Source organism: Ciconia boyciana, chromosome 2 (assembly GCF_034638445.1).
Source record: "Ciconia boyciana chromosome 2, ASM3463844v1, whole genome shotgun sequence".
In the NCBI taxonomy this organism is placed as follows: domain Eukaryota; kingdom Metazoa; phylum Chordata; class Aves; order Ciconiiformes; family Ciconiidae; genus Ciconia; species Ciconia boyciana.
Window position 1 is genome coordinate 103,751 of NC_132935.1, and position 15,056 is coordinate 118,806.

Here is a 15,056-nt window from a genome sequence, read left to right on the forward strand (position 1 = left end):
GTAATAGAGTCTAAAATGATCTGTAAAGGACTTAAAAATCCATGTGAACTTTGGCTCTAGATTCTATCAGCAAGCAAGGTCCTATTTGAATTATTCTTCTTGGATATTTGTTACTTCAGGAAAATCCCAGTGTAATGGCATTTGCCTTCATAGAGTTTATGGTCAAAACAACTCCATCACTCTTCTGTTTCAGCCTTCTATGTCATACCATACATAGAATTTAATCTAGTTAATTTTGCATTGAGTCTGATAACCTGTATTTGACTAAAGTATGTCTCAGTAATGTAACTAAAATAAACACATCACCTTTCAATCTTCTCTTGAATTTATTAAATAAAGTGAACATTTTAAAATCTCTTGTTTTCTTTTTCCCTCTATTCTTTAAACTGTATTTGTGGACCATTTTTGTTCCAGCTTTTCAAAACTAACTTAAAAATCTGATTATCAAACTGGGCACTTACTTTTACTTTCAGGTTCACTATTGCTGTATACACAAATACATCACCAAAATTATAGTGCTATTCCAAGGTGTATAAACTTTTATTTGAGTAGGTTTGATGTCTCCTGAGCCAGTTTCCATTGCACTCTTGAGTGAAAATTATCATCTAGAATGGCTGATTCCAAGAAGGGTATTGCTAATGGTCTAAAAAGGCCTTCAGCATCACACTACAACATGATGGTATTACCTGCATCTTTCCAATCCATAATTAGTAATAAACTTTTGCTGCTTTTTTATTCTGAAGGTTGGTTGTGTTTATTTTTCTGTATTATATCCAAGATAATATTGGTTATTTTTAAAGAATCCTCAGCCATTGCATTCATTTGTAGATTTTGTTTGCTTTTTTACTAATTATAATGTATGTATGCATTGTTACACTGGATTAGTTTAGTAATGCATCTAGATAATTACTATTTGTAACTAATGTCTTCACCAGGGCTCTTTTATGCTAACTGCCTTCAAACAAAGAGCCAGTAGTAAAGAGACATTTGCTGCCCCAGATTGCTTATAAGCTGGGTTAATGACATGATGCGACAGGGGGATAAAACAAAGAGTGTGAAATGAGTGAACCTAATTTCAGATTGTAGCAGTTGCTACAGCTGTTAGACTTCAGCACTCTAAGAGTAAGCAGCAAATGACACTAACAGTGAACACCTTGAAAAGGTGGGCAGGGCACTGCATTCTGCTCACACCAGTCAAAGAGAGCTTGCTACTCTATCCTAGAGAATTTTGTCTGGATCTGTATTGCAACTAGGTGATACACTGGGCTGAACCCAACACATAGCACAAACGTGTGTGTGATCAGTAATGGTATATTGGGTTTATGTGGCAAGGTTTTGGTAGCTGGGGGGCTGCAGGGTTGGCTTCTGTGGGAAGATACCAGACGCTGTCCCCATGTCGGACAGAGCCAGTTCCAGACGGCTCCAAGACAGGCCCACCGCTGGCCAAAGCTGAGCCCATCAGCGATGCTGGTAGCACCTCTGTGATAAGAAATTTAAGAAGGGGTAAAAACTGCTATGCAACAGCTGGGAGAGCTTTGCTGCATTGCTGTTTTAAGGAAGCAACACAGCAGACAAAGTTGTTGATCAGGTGCATGCTAGAGTATTTCTGTGAACTCCATTTTTGGCAATAGCCTGAACAGAAGTACTATTAGGGACCCCAGCAGCATTTAGGAGGGTATTGCACAAATTTGTGTTTCGAAGTGCCACAAAACTAACACTTGGATCTTAAAAGTTTGTGCTCATTTGGCAAAGTGACCCTTTTTTCCTCTTTGCTTAGGGACATTCAGGCTTCTGATCTGCAAAGGAATAAGTATGCATAGTAAATTGCACTCACATTCACCTCCATGAGTTAAATAATGGCAGCAGTGGCAGACGCATGAACAAAACTGATGCTGAGGCATCAAGTCATTTTGGTGAAGTTACATTAAGTTACTTCTGTTGTAAAATTGATGTATACAAAAGCACTCCACTATCTTTTGCAAATGAGCCATGAAGCCACAAAACTTCCATTTCTGGTTATTACTGCAGCACATAGGCTTACCGAAGATGGGGAGAACACTGAAAACAAAGAAGAATTTGAATAGCTGAGATGCCAACGTTATGCATAAGCTATAAATCAGTGCAGGAAACCCAGACCAGAATAATTGCTTCAGAGACAGAAAGAATTCATCCAGAATTTGAGGAAGCTGCTTAAAGTATGATTATTCCATGAAAAATGTTACTGGCTTTCCTTGGGTGGTCCACAATAATAAAGATGCTCTGTACTGTTGTGTACTGGATGGCATCTTGTATTTCATTGGAATTTTTCTAACACCTGCATCTATACATCTGCCACTTCACCTTCAACCTTGTTAAATAAAATTTTGGTTTTAAACGTTTTAAAATTTGGAATTGTTTCCTGATCCAGTTCATATAATGTCTCCACAAACTAGTGCATTGGCACAACTGGAAGAAAAGGAAAGAAACATATTATAACATGGGAATGTGTGTCCAAGGCTGTCTTGTCCACAGTCCAATTCTAGATTTTTGTTGGTGTAACATATAGATGAAGCTGGCCAAAATACATGAGAAAGACATTGACATCTGCCTCCAGGGTATTAGTGTTCATCCTTCTCCTTTGGAAATCACAATGGACTGGAAGAAAATGACAGCCTGTGCTTGGAAGGACTATAGCCTCTAACTGATCAAGGTGAAATCTGTGGCCAGGAAGCCAGTTGTTCAGAACCATTCTCATCAGTGATTTATTCAGGCTGGATTGCATCGTGAAAATCTGGCCTGACAGGAGCTTGTCTTTTATTGTGTCCTCACTCCCTCCGCATGCCTCTCAGGCTTCAGGGACCTAGCAGTTCACTCTTTATTTTGTCCACTGCCTGTCCTGACCGAAAACTGTTGTTAGCAAGTTGGGAGGGAAATAGAAACTTGAAAGGCATTAGTTTTATTCACAGAGCTGTTGTCATCAACTTATCCAATCATTTCACTTCTCTTTTTCTTCGTAATTGAATTGTCTTTGTTCTTGTTTGAAGGTATTATCTGTGCCATTGCTCAGACCAGCCAAGAGGTTAGTGTTTGTTCTTTAGAAAAGACAGTTGCCACTAGCCTTCTACAGTGATACGCTGGCTAGTAGGATGTTTCTAGCTGTGGGGAATTAAGTTTTCCTAGAAGAGAAACTGGAAAGAAGGAAAGTTTGGAGATTGTCAGTGTTTTAGAGGGCAGGATGGAATAGGCCCTACTATTTTCTTATTTTGGACTAGCTGAGATGATCTGCCTTTGTTTTCCGAAACACTGACTAAAGGTGACCTGCAGAAGGGACTTGTGTTTTACCCTGAACAAAGTGCATTCACTAGTTTGTATTTCTAGATGGTGTGTGATCCCACTCTACATGTTGCATCATGCTAGGTTGCCTTCCTTCATATCTTTTTCATTTCCCTAAAACTATTTAACCATATCCATATCCGAGTTAGAATCTGAACCTCACAAATCTCATCATTTTATAAATGGAGAGCAGTGACAACGGAATAATTCTCAGATGAGGAGAAACACAGGAAGAGGGGGGGCTAAACATGAACAACCAGTGTCAATATCAGGGCCCTGAGTGTACAGGGAGGCCTTAATGGACCTCACCAGCCTCTCCTATGGCCTTTACCCACACCTTCTGCCCAGAATCTCCATTTCAGCTCGAACCTGGGCCTTCTGTCCTGCTTGAGCTACATCATAGGAGTACTGGTGTCCAGCCCAGCAACAGCCAGGCCTGTGCCTGGGTATGGCCCCCACAGATCTGACTACCCATGGCTGACTACCCAGCTTGATGTCACACCTGCCTTGTCATTATGGACCTGCCCGGATATCAGCTGTGTCTGACCCTGGTCACCATCACTGGACCTGAAAGTGATCCTGACCAGTGGATCGACTTCCCAGTTTGACCTCAGACCTTGTCACCACAAGCTTGTCTGGTGGTCTGGACTCTCAGCTGACCCTGTCTGCCATTGTCACTGGGCCTGCCCTGCCCCTGCTCCCATTGCCTGGGCACTGTGGGACTGAGCCCTGGCTGATGACACCCCTACCCTGGCTGGTGAGACGATATTATGCTTGGCCCCTGGCTCTCCATCCATTAAACAGCAGTTGGCCCTCTATGATCACCGACGGTATACAAGGAACAGATACATTATCTGCCCCAAAGACACCATAAATAGAAACAAGCCAAGGTGGGACCTGGAGAATAGTAACTCAAAGAACAAGATGAGTCGCTTACTTTAGTACTGCAGATCCCCTGGACTCTGTTATAATGGAAGAGAAGATGGTGAATGCTCCTTTTGACTTAACATCTGTTGACTAATCATGTCTGCCACTTCTGGTTTTGATCTGTTCCAGGCACTTTATTTGTATATATTAGATTATCTGGGTTAAGTGCAGCTTCGCTTTCTCCCTTCTATCTAGGCTGAAGTTGTTTAACAAGATCTTCTTGTTTTTATTCCAACTCAGTATCAAGAAGTCACAGGTACTAACTGGCACTCAGCACTGAACTTATTTTTTATGCAGTGAACGCATGCTCTATGTATCACTGAAGAATTCGTAGGTCTCCAGTCTTTGATTTCTCAACCTTGCTTTGCTGACAGATATTGAAGAAGTCTCTTCAGAAGCTTGCCTGTTTCATTCCCCTCCCAGTTCTTCACAGTAACTTTTTTACTGTAAAGAACTTTTTTTTTTTCCCAAGTGTGACTGTGGAGAAATCCAACATTATTATAACGAGCAGGACTGACATCTGAACAGAATTATGGGAGTGGGAACATGAATGTAGTCTTGCATAGTGTCACTATCATGCTTATAACTTGTTTGGTTTTTTAGTGTAAACTGCCTTAAATTCATGGGCTAGATGGGGAATAAAAGAGGAAGAATCACTATTGTCGGTATCTTTTGTATAGCAGCACTTTTTGGATACCAGCATGGCTTTTTTTGTTGTTGTGGGTTTTTTTATTCTTACCAGAGTGTGCAGCTACTGCTGCCATCCTTTCCTTCTGGGAAAAATGCAGGAGGTGACCTAAGAAATGAAGGTTCCTGTGATCAGATAACTTGGCCTTAACCTGTGACTAGACTGGTAAATCCCCAGTGCAGACAAGGTGGCATTCAAGTTCAGTGTGGCTGAACATCCAGTATGATCTGATTAAGAGAAAACATGCGTCTGCTTGACCTGGCCAGTTAGTCTCCTCACACGAAAAAGGCAGGAGGAACAGATCTTCGGTGCCCAGAGCTCATCACTCCATTTGGCAGAGTCTCTATCTTCAGTTACAAAAGTCACATTTTAATTTCTAATCTAGACTTCATTTATACAAACCAATACTGTAGCATGTAGAGAAGATTAACAGATTTTAAAGTCAGAAGAAGATGTACTGAGTGTCTTTTCTGTCCTCCCTAAAAAGATGAGAGAAACAGCATCACTTAGCAGTGGATACATATTTTAGAAGAATGCTGGTTTAAAGTAATTAAATAATTGAGAATTCAGCAAAACCGCAGGTAAATAATTTCTGTAGTTGAAGAACTGCACCTTTTTATTGTCTGAAATTGTCTAACTTCACCAACTGTGCAGCTCATCGGGTCTGTTGCAGACCTGTTACTAGGAGTCTTGGTGCATATAAACACGCAGTTCTACATCCCGTGACATTATTAACTCAAGCTCCCTTTTTTTCTGTGAACACTCTCCCCAAACTTTTCAGTAAGCTTTAAGGAATACTGTACCTTTATTGCAGATGTGCCTTTATCCTTTATAGAGACGTAACTTGCATTTAGGTTTATTGTTCTGACACGCTGACGCTATCGGGTCTCGGGCGCCGAGCATGAACGTGCCACGCTCGCAGCCCTTCCTCCTCCCTCAGTTTTGCTCCGTTCAGAACCGCTAGGAGCAAGTTTAAATTCGCTGAAAGCAAACGCTGCCCCCCCGCGGCAAGGCCTCCCGGCCCCGCGGGCGGGGAGGAGACGAGAGCGCAGCCGAGGCCCGCCCGCTCCCCCGGCTTAGGCGCGGGGCCCAGCTCAGCACCGGAGGCAGGGAGGCCTTGTCGCGTCACTGCCGCGTCACCGCAGCCGTTACCCCGTCACCGCGTCACCGCAGGCGGGTCACTGCGCCGCGCCGCGCCACAGCCGTTACCCGTGCGGTGGGCGCTTCCGGGTTCTGGTTCCGTAGCCGGGCAGAGGTAGTGGGCGTGCGGTGGTGGTGGGCGGTGGTCGGAGCGTGCTGCCGCGGCTCGGCCCCGTCCCTCGCCGTTGGGGCCGTTCATGGTCCAGCTCCGACGTCTCCTGCCCGCTCCCGAGTCCGCCGGCCGGCCGGCCCGCGTGTCCCAGCCTGTTTGTGGCGGCCGGGAGCGGGTTTGTGGTGTGGAGCCGATGGCTCGCGACGGAACCGCGGTGCCCGTCCGGGCGGGTGACTCCGTCGCGGCGGCCCGCGGCTGGCTGGTCCCTGCCGCCTGCGCTGCCGGCAACGCGAAGCCGCCCTGTGCCCCTCCCCACCCCCCCACTTCCGCGTTGGCCGTGGGAAGTAGGATGCTGCGTGCAGGCAGCTTAAGTCTGCAGTCGAAGAGTTTATGACTTCAGCGCATGAATAGCTTCATGCCCTTCCACAGTCAAGGACTTTGGGATATTTTGAAAAAGCTGAATCAGCAGTATGGTACTCACTGTATCAGGAAGGCAGTCAGTTCACAGAATCATAGAATATCTCAAGTTGGGAGGGACCCATTAAGGATATCATAAAGTCCAACTCCCTGCTCCTCACAGGACTACCTAATACTAAACCGTATGACTAAGAGTGCTGTCCAGACACTCCTTGAACTCTGACAGGCTTGGTGCTGTGACCACTTCCCTGGGGAGCCTGTTCCAGTGACTGACCACCCTCTCGGTGAAGAACCTTTTCCTAATGTCCAATCTGAACTTCGCCTGATGCAGCTTCATTCAGTTTCCTCGTGTGCTATTGCTGGTCACCAGAGGGAGGAGATCAGCACCTCCCCCTCCGCTGCCACCCTTGAGGAAGTTGTAGACTGCAATGAGATCCCCCTTCAGCCTTCTATTCTCCAAGCTGAACGAGCCAAGTGACCTCAGCTGCACCTCATAAGTCCTGCCCTCAAGACCTTTCACCATCAGTCACCCTCCTCTAATAGTTTGATGTCCGTCTTATATTGAGGCGCCCAAAACTGCACACAGTACTCAAGGTGGGGCCACACCAGTGCAGTGTAGAGTGGGACAATCGCCTCCCTCGACTGGCTAGCTGTGCTGTGCTTGGTGCACCGCGGGACATGGTTGGCCCTTCTGGCTGCCAGGGCACACTGTTGACTCATACTCAACTTGCCATCAACCCAAACCCCCAGATCTCTTTCCACTGGGCTGCTCTCCAGCCTCTCGTCCACCAATTTCTACATATAACCAGGATTACCCAGTCCTAGGTGCAGAATCTGGCACTTGCTCTTGTTAAATTACATATGGATGGTGATTGCTGAGCTCTCTAGTCTATCCAGATCTCTCCATAAGGTCTCTCTACCTTTGAGGGAGTCCACAGCTCCTCCTAATTTAGTATCATCGGCAAACTTACTTAATGTACATTTGATTCCTGCGTCCAGATCATAAAGACATTAAAGAGCACTGGCCCTAAAATTGAGCCCTGGGGAACCCCACTGGTCACTGGCCGCAAGCCTGATGTAACCCCATTTACTGTAACTCTTTGAGCCCAACCCATCAGTCAATTGCTTGCCCAACGTATTATGGACTTGTCTAGCTGTACGCTGGACATGTTGTCCAGAAGGATACTGTGAGAGACAGTATCAAAAGCTTTGCTAAAATCCAAAAAACCCCACATATACTGGCTTCCCTTGGTCAACTAGATAGGTGACCTTGTCATGAAAGGAAATTTAGTTAAACAGGACTTTCCCCTCATGAACCCATGTTGGCTATGACTGATGACTGCATTGTCTCTCAAGTGTTTTTCAATAACTCCCAGAATAACCTTCTCCATAATTTTACCAGGCACTGGCAGGCCTGTAATTACCAGGGTCTTCCTTCTTACCCTTCTTGAAAATTGGGACAATCTTCTCTCCAGGCTCCCAAGACTGTTGAAAAATAATGGAGAGAGGTCCCACAATAACATCAGCTGGCTCTTTCAGTACCCTGTGATGAATCCCATTGGGCCCATGGAATTATGTACATCCAGCTGGAGCAGCAAGTCTCAAACAAGTTCAGGGTTAGCTAGGAGTTCATCATTCCCCCAGTCATGGTCTTCTAACACGGGGCTCCAGGGGTCCTGGAGCCCATCATTGGTGTTGAAGTCAGAGGCAAAGAAGGCATTGAACATCTCCGCTTTGTCTCCGTCCCTATTTGTGAGGTGACTGACCTCATCAAGTAACAGGCCAGTGTTATCTCTGATCCTCCTTTTGCTGTTAACATACTTTAAAAAACCCTTTTTGTTGTCCTTCACAGTACTCGCCACCTTGAACTCTAGTCAAGCTTTGGCCGCACATATTTTCTCCCTGCAGTGGTGAACAGCATCTCTGTAGTCCTCCCGTGTCGCCTGTCCTTGCTTCCAATGTCCATACACTTTCCTTTTCTGCCTGCGTTCTAGAAGAAGATCCCTGCTCAGCCAAGCTGGCTTTCTGCCCCGCTTGCTTGACTTCCAACACTTTGGAATTGCCTGCTTCTGCACTCTTAAGATGAATTCCTCAGTGCATGCCCCTATAAAGAATAGTACCTGGTTTTAAGTTCTGAATTAAAGTTGTGACATTTTACCTACACTTCTTTCCTTTTTGTGATGTTCCTTTATATTGGTCTCTAATTTTTGTCCTCAGTCTTAGCCCCGGATAATGTAGTCTTGCTTAAACTGTTCATTTAAGGCCTTATTGAGCAGCGTACATGAATACAGTTGCTGTCCTCACAGTGCTGTCCTCACAGTGGCTGCACACATTTGCAGAGCTGTGCCATTGGACTGTGAGGTCTTTAAGGCAGGTGTAACATGTGGCTTAGAAAGAAAAGAGTATGTTGTCATTTTACAACCAATAATAAAGCTGTTGACCTGTACCTACTTTCAGGAAAATGAATGTCAGGAAAGCATCAGAAAAGCTGCTACTCATAAAGCTGAAAACTAGCTTTAATAATGGGAAAAAAAAAATCCAGAAAAAACTCCCAACCTAGCTGAAAAATCACTAAAATAGATAGTGCTGAGGTGGGATAGCTGGAAGATGTGTTGGTACGGAATGTTTTTCAATAACTTGCTTCTACGTCTAGGCCTGCTTTGGGAGTAAGGTGGAGAATGGGATTTCCTTTCTTCAGGAATGGTGCTACAGCAGATAAGGTCAGTAGCCAGTCATTGTAACTTTTGGCAGTACACATCAGTTGTTTCCTTTTTTTTCCTAAAGAGAAAGAATAGGTATGTGCAAGTGATGCAATTTTGTAGCTGTCTTGGAGATTTGTGTTCTGAATACCAATGCTGGTTATCATCAGGAACAATGAAAAATGTTTGGAAAAACAGTTTTAAAATTCATTGGAACAAATGTCATGAGGGTATTGGTGCTGACAAGTAACAGTAGAAGCTAAAAAGAATTAGTAATTTGTGCTTAATAGGGAAAAGAGAACTAAGATGTACTAAGCATCATGGAAATACTGAATCCTTTTGTACTATTCAGTGAGGTAACTGCAGAGAAAGTACTTGAAAACGTTTATTTATGTATTAGTAAGACATACAAAACAGACTTTTCAGCTTTCCTGTGAAGGCAAACAGGAGTTGTCAATGATTCCACAGTCAAAAGGATTGCCAGTGAATTTAGTATTAGCAGCATAGCTGAGTACTTTGTAATAGAACAGAATTCTCCCAGAACATCTCTCTCAAAAAAGTGAATTTTTCCATGTCTCAGAAAACTTGCTAATGAGAAGTGATTTGTCTGAAGTTTTGCTCAGTAAATCTGTAATGGAGCAGAAACTTGAACACAGGCTTCCTAAGTTATAGGCCCTTACTTTAACTATTCTTCCATCCCCAAGAAGGTTGAAGTAAAAGAACTCCAAATGACTCTATTTCATTCTTAAAATCCTATGAATAAAAGGAAGCAAACCCCAAACTACTTGAGATGGTTAGCAGTGTGGCTGGTGTAAAACTGCAGGCTCTGTTTTCATGTAGTATTAGGCTGCATTCCTTTGGGAGGGGAATGTAGGAACACTGTACTGCCGGAATAACAGACCAGATGACCTCGTCTTCTGAGCTGAAAACTGCTTAGAGAAAATAAAATGATGTTCAGTTAATATGATGAGACAATGCTAAGAATGCAAATATGTTGCAACTTCTTAAAAATGTAGATTATGTATTAATATGATTAAATATGTATGCTATCCGTTTTCATCTGACTCAGCAGTCTGTACTGTGACCTCTTGTCCCGTGATCTTTCTGGCTCTATGCTCAGGGTCCCACTTACAGTGGGAACGGGCATTTTTTTTTTTTTTAGGCCTTGTCTCTCTGCTCAGGTGGTGTACCAGGTAAATTAAAACTATGAATTCTTACCTGATTTATTTAAGTTAGTTAAACTGTTGAAAGTCTTTCAGACCATTTTTTCCCTGATGCACGATAACATAGATATTGCCTTGGGTTGTTTTGCTTTTGCATTTCCATACCACAAAGATTGGTCATATATGAACATACACCTCTGAAGTGGTGTAGGGAAGCCATGTTCTCAGAGGCTTGGATAGTACATTTTGCTAAGATGCTTACTCTTAAACTGATCACTAGATTTGGGACTCAAATGGAGTTTTTCTTAGAGTGAGGACCTTGGCAGCTTTTTACTTTCCTCTCTAGACTAGAGTATGGCTTTCCCCCTAGGATTCTGAGAATGTAGTTCACCTAATTAATTCTCTTATTTTGACAACGCATGGGTCTTGTTCTCTGCTTGAGGCATCTGATGGTGTAATATCTGGAGAACACAAAGGTCATTTGGTTCCAAGTACAGTTAACAAGGTGAAGTGAAATACAGAGTGCGAGACTACATTTTCACAGTTTCATGGACTTTGACTGGATTCTGTGGGAATACAAGTACGACTTGGACTATAATGTGAGGGGCAGAACGCATCAGGCATAGAACAGAAATCCTCAAATACTATTAGAATTCTAGGCTTTTATAAATTTTCACTTTGGAGACAGTCATGTCTGAAAACTGTGACATTTCTGGTTGTGACAGCAGACTGCTAAGTTGTTAGGAAAACTATAAGATGCATTGTATTTGGAATAGAAGCTCTATTTAATTTTTTTCTAGCACAGAAAATTCAGCATATGATGGAGAATAAAAAGGGATATTATAAATTTAAATGAAGGAAGACTACATATAGGAGCTAGTACGGAATTTTAGCAACTCTGTTCCTAATTTGGTACTGCTCCATCAGCCAGTTTTCTGCATCACAGTTGTTTTCTTTATGTAAACCAGGTCAGATGGCCTTGTTTAGCATCCTTCCTGAAAGCAGTAACAGCCAAAAGAAAAACTGATTGTTTAACTGGGAAACGAAGCATTGGGTGTCTTATAGTTAGAGGAGGAAAGGCAGGGGATGAGGCCTTCTCTCTTATCTCAATTTCTGTACTTTCTTTTTCTTCATTTTAACTGAACTTTGTATGCAAGATGAAATAAAGGAGTAAAATGAGATCAGCGTTCTGCAGTAATTAAATATTGCAGTGAGTGCTTGTCGTGGTTTAACCCCAGCTGGCAACTAAGCACCACACAGTCACTCACTCACTCCACCCCGGTGGGATGGGGAAGAGAATCGGAAGAGTAAAAGTGAGAAAATTCATGGATTGAGATAAAGACAGTTTAATAAGTAAAGCAAAAGCCATGCACACAAGCAAAGCAAAGCAAGGAATTCATTCAGTACTTCCCATGGGCAGGCAGGTGTTCAGCCATCTCCAGGAAAGCAGGGCTCCATCACGCATAACGGTTACTTGGGAAGACAAACGTCATCACTCCAAACATCCCCCCTTTCCTTCTTCTTCCCCAGCTTTATATACTGAGCATGACGCCATATGGTATGGAATAGCCCTTTGGTCAGCTGGGGTCAGCTGTCCCAGCTGTATCCTCTCCCAACTTCTTGTGCACCTGGCAGAGCATGGGAAGCTGAAAAGTCCTTGATTTGGTAGAAGCACTACTTTGCAACAACAAAAACATCCCTGTATTATCAACAGTGTTTTCAGCACAAATCCAAAACGTAGCCCCATACTGGCTACTATAAAGAAAATTAACTCTATCCCAGCCAAAACCAGCACAGTGCTTCAGATAGATAAAATTGTTGGATAAAGAATCATAGAATCGTTTAGGTTGGAAAAGACCTTTAAGATCATCAAGTCCAACCATAAACCTACACTGCCAAGTCCACCAAAGAGAGGATGAGATAATCACAAAGGAATATGGTGAAAACTGGTAATATAAGCCAGGCTGCTTGGCTCTCAGCCTAGTGCCTCTTTCTTTGTTGGAACTCATAGGACTGGTATTGAGTAGCACAGTGCAGCAAGATACTGAAGGTTGATAACCACATGGTGAAGGGGAGGAAGGAATTTATCAGGTTGCTTGAAGGAAAACCAGGAAAATGTTCTGGGGAAGAGGGGAGTTCTCCAGAGTGGGGGAATGGGGCCATACGACCTAAACAGGGGCCAGGGTCAAGTGATTATTGTGCCACTCAAGAGGTACTATGTTAAAATTCCAGAACGGTAAGGGGAAAAAAACATGATATTTGGAAGAGGACTAGGGGTGAGAAAGCAGTTTTAAGTAACTTATGTTGTAACACTACACTGGAAAGCTTTCTTAAAATATTTGTTTATATGTGGATTTGTGACTCAGTGTGCCATCCCTTCCAAATTCTGGGGTAGAAATTATGCAGAATCTTCTTGGGGATAATAGGATTCTTGAGTTTTTCTATACCTCCAGCAAGGTAATTCCATTTCCTATTACTCATTTCCATTAGTTGCCTGTCTTTTTTTTTCCCCTTTTGAAAGGGGAAACTTTCGCTGAGGTGAAGAGTTTATTTCTTGAGTTACACTTTGCAATGTATAGTAAGCTTGATTTGGGGGGGAAGTCTTCACTTTGTGTTTGCTCTTTTTGACCTTCTGTATGCATAGCTTGCTTTGAGCAGTTTCTTTTTCATTTCTTGTAAATTCTGCTATTTCCCAATAGCCTTCCTGAGAAATACAGTTACATTTAGAAATTAACTTTGTGCAGTTTTCTTGTTTGATTGGGGTACAGATTTGTGGTAGTTTTAGCATTTCTGTTTTGAAGAAGAGCTTCTTTGATATTCAAGTCAGCTGGACTGAAGAATTCAGAAACAAAGTGCCTAACTAATTTCCTTAGAGGCTTATTTATAGATTTTAAAAATTTATTCCTTAATGTAATTTATATTGACTAATGTGATTTATAATAACTAGAATTTGCATATTAGAAATTATATAGGTTTGTAGGTAGAGGTCCTACCATTTATTAGACAAATTAATAGAAAGGGTAACTTGAAACATTTAAGGAGCTTTGAAATATTTACTATACTTGTAGCTTCCCACCCTAAATTAGGATGGATGAACTCAGACCTTTGTCCTTGAGGTTCTTGTTGTGTATATTGAAAATTTAATGCCTATTTGGCTGTGGTAGATGTAGCAGAGAGAGAAAACTGTTTTTTCCACGAAGTTGAGTTGCAAATCTCCTGTTCTCCCCATCCCCACCTCTTTCTATCCTGCTTCTCTTTGTTTATTGCTGTGGTTTCTGATTTAGCATCATTGGGAAGTTAAAAAGAAAAATTTGCTGAATCAGAGTGGAGCTAGCCCAGGTAAAGGCTTGCAGGCTTTGCTAGAAAACGTGACACTTCATTTGATCATTTGTTGAGGCATGTTTAAAACAAAATTAAACAAAGTGTTAGAAGAAATGTGGCTGAAAGAATGAAATTAATGACCCTTCAAGCATTACTTTTACCTCTGGTTTTTGTCTTTCTTTCCTCATTTCTTTATGAGAGCCTGCTGCAATTTCTTAACCCCTATCTCTGTGAACACCTTCTTGTACAGTCTCCCTCTGAGAGGTAGTGGAAGGAAGGAGAGAAAGGAGAATATCCACTCCTGTCCCATTTCTCCCAAAATAAGGTTCTGTAGTTCTCAGACTGCTTTGGCCAGATAACAATTATCCTGTCATTTACTTCAGTTTCTGCAAAATTAATGAGATGTTACTTTCCCGTGGTTATGATGTAGATGAATTCATAATACTTGAGAGCTGCTTAGATGAGGAAGCCAATATAGGCAAGCATCTATGTAGGAAAAGTCTATTGGTTACCTTGCTTGCGCCCTGGGAACATCGGTATCCACTAAAGACCTTCTAAAACTCTTGTTTGTGGTTGGTTGGGTGTTTTTTTATTCCAAAACAAGTGAAATTAAATAACTTTGAGTCTTGTAAATGTTGTTTCTTCTCTGGGAAATGGCCAGAGGCACGTTTGCTTGCTTCTGCCTGTCCTTTCAGACAGTGGAAAAATGGTTAATATGAAAAAAGAATGCAAAGTTGTGCCAGACCACACTTGTTTGTGCTGGCCTCATGCAGGGGCTCTGAAAACCAGTTTTGCTATACCAGCAAATAAATCAATCTCAGCTGGATATCATTGAGTGCAAGAATTGCTCATAAAGCAAAACCTAAGGGGATAAAGCAGCTGAGAGTCTTTAAGATCCAGAAGTGTTGCTCTAGTGTGTGTGCTAAGGAGGGATTTGTTACGAAGTGTTTTTAAAAAAAAATAAAGTGTAGATCTGTTGCTGTATTATGGCATTGCTCTAAGAAACCTCAATGGGAAAGACTTGGCTACAATATCAAAGGAGCTGGTATATCTTACCTATTTAGATTACCACTGATTGTGGTGACAGTGAGAGACCACTTTGTTAATAAAGCTTAAGAAATTGCTCCTGACAGAAGCACTGGGACTGTCCCTGTGCCTGAGTCAGTAACTGGTAGTAATTGTTGCTGTTATAGTGACTTTGGGTAATGTACTACCCTTCTGCCTTCCTTTTTGAATTTACATATCTTTTTTTCTTGAGGCTATAAGATGTATAAATG

The 15,056-nt window shown here is 42.5% G+C and overlaps 1 long non-coding RNA gene across 1 annotated transcript; it reads right to left on the reverse strand.

Annotated features, from left to right (window-relative positions):
- On the reverse strand, positions 1-6,157 carry LOC140647283 (uncharacterized). Its single transcript, XR_012040704.1, has 3 exons — positions 5,731-6,157; positions 4,250-5,406; positions 1-3,167 (listed from the first exon to the last, which is right to left on the reverse strand). It is a non-coding gene; the product is annotated as an uncharacterized lncRNA (long non-coding RNA).
- Positions 6,158-15,056: the final 8,899 nt, after the last annotated feature.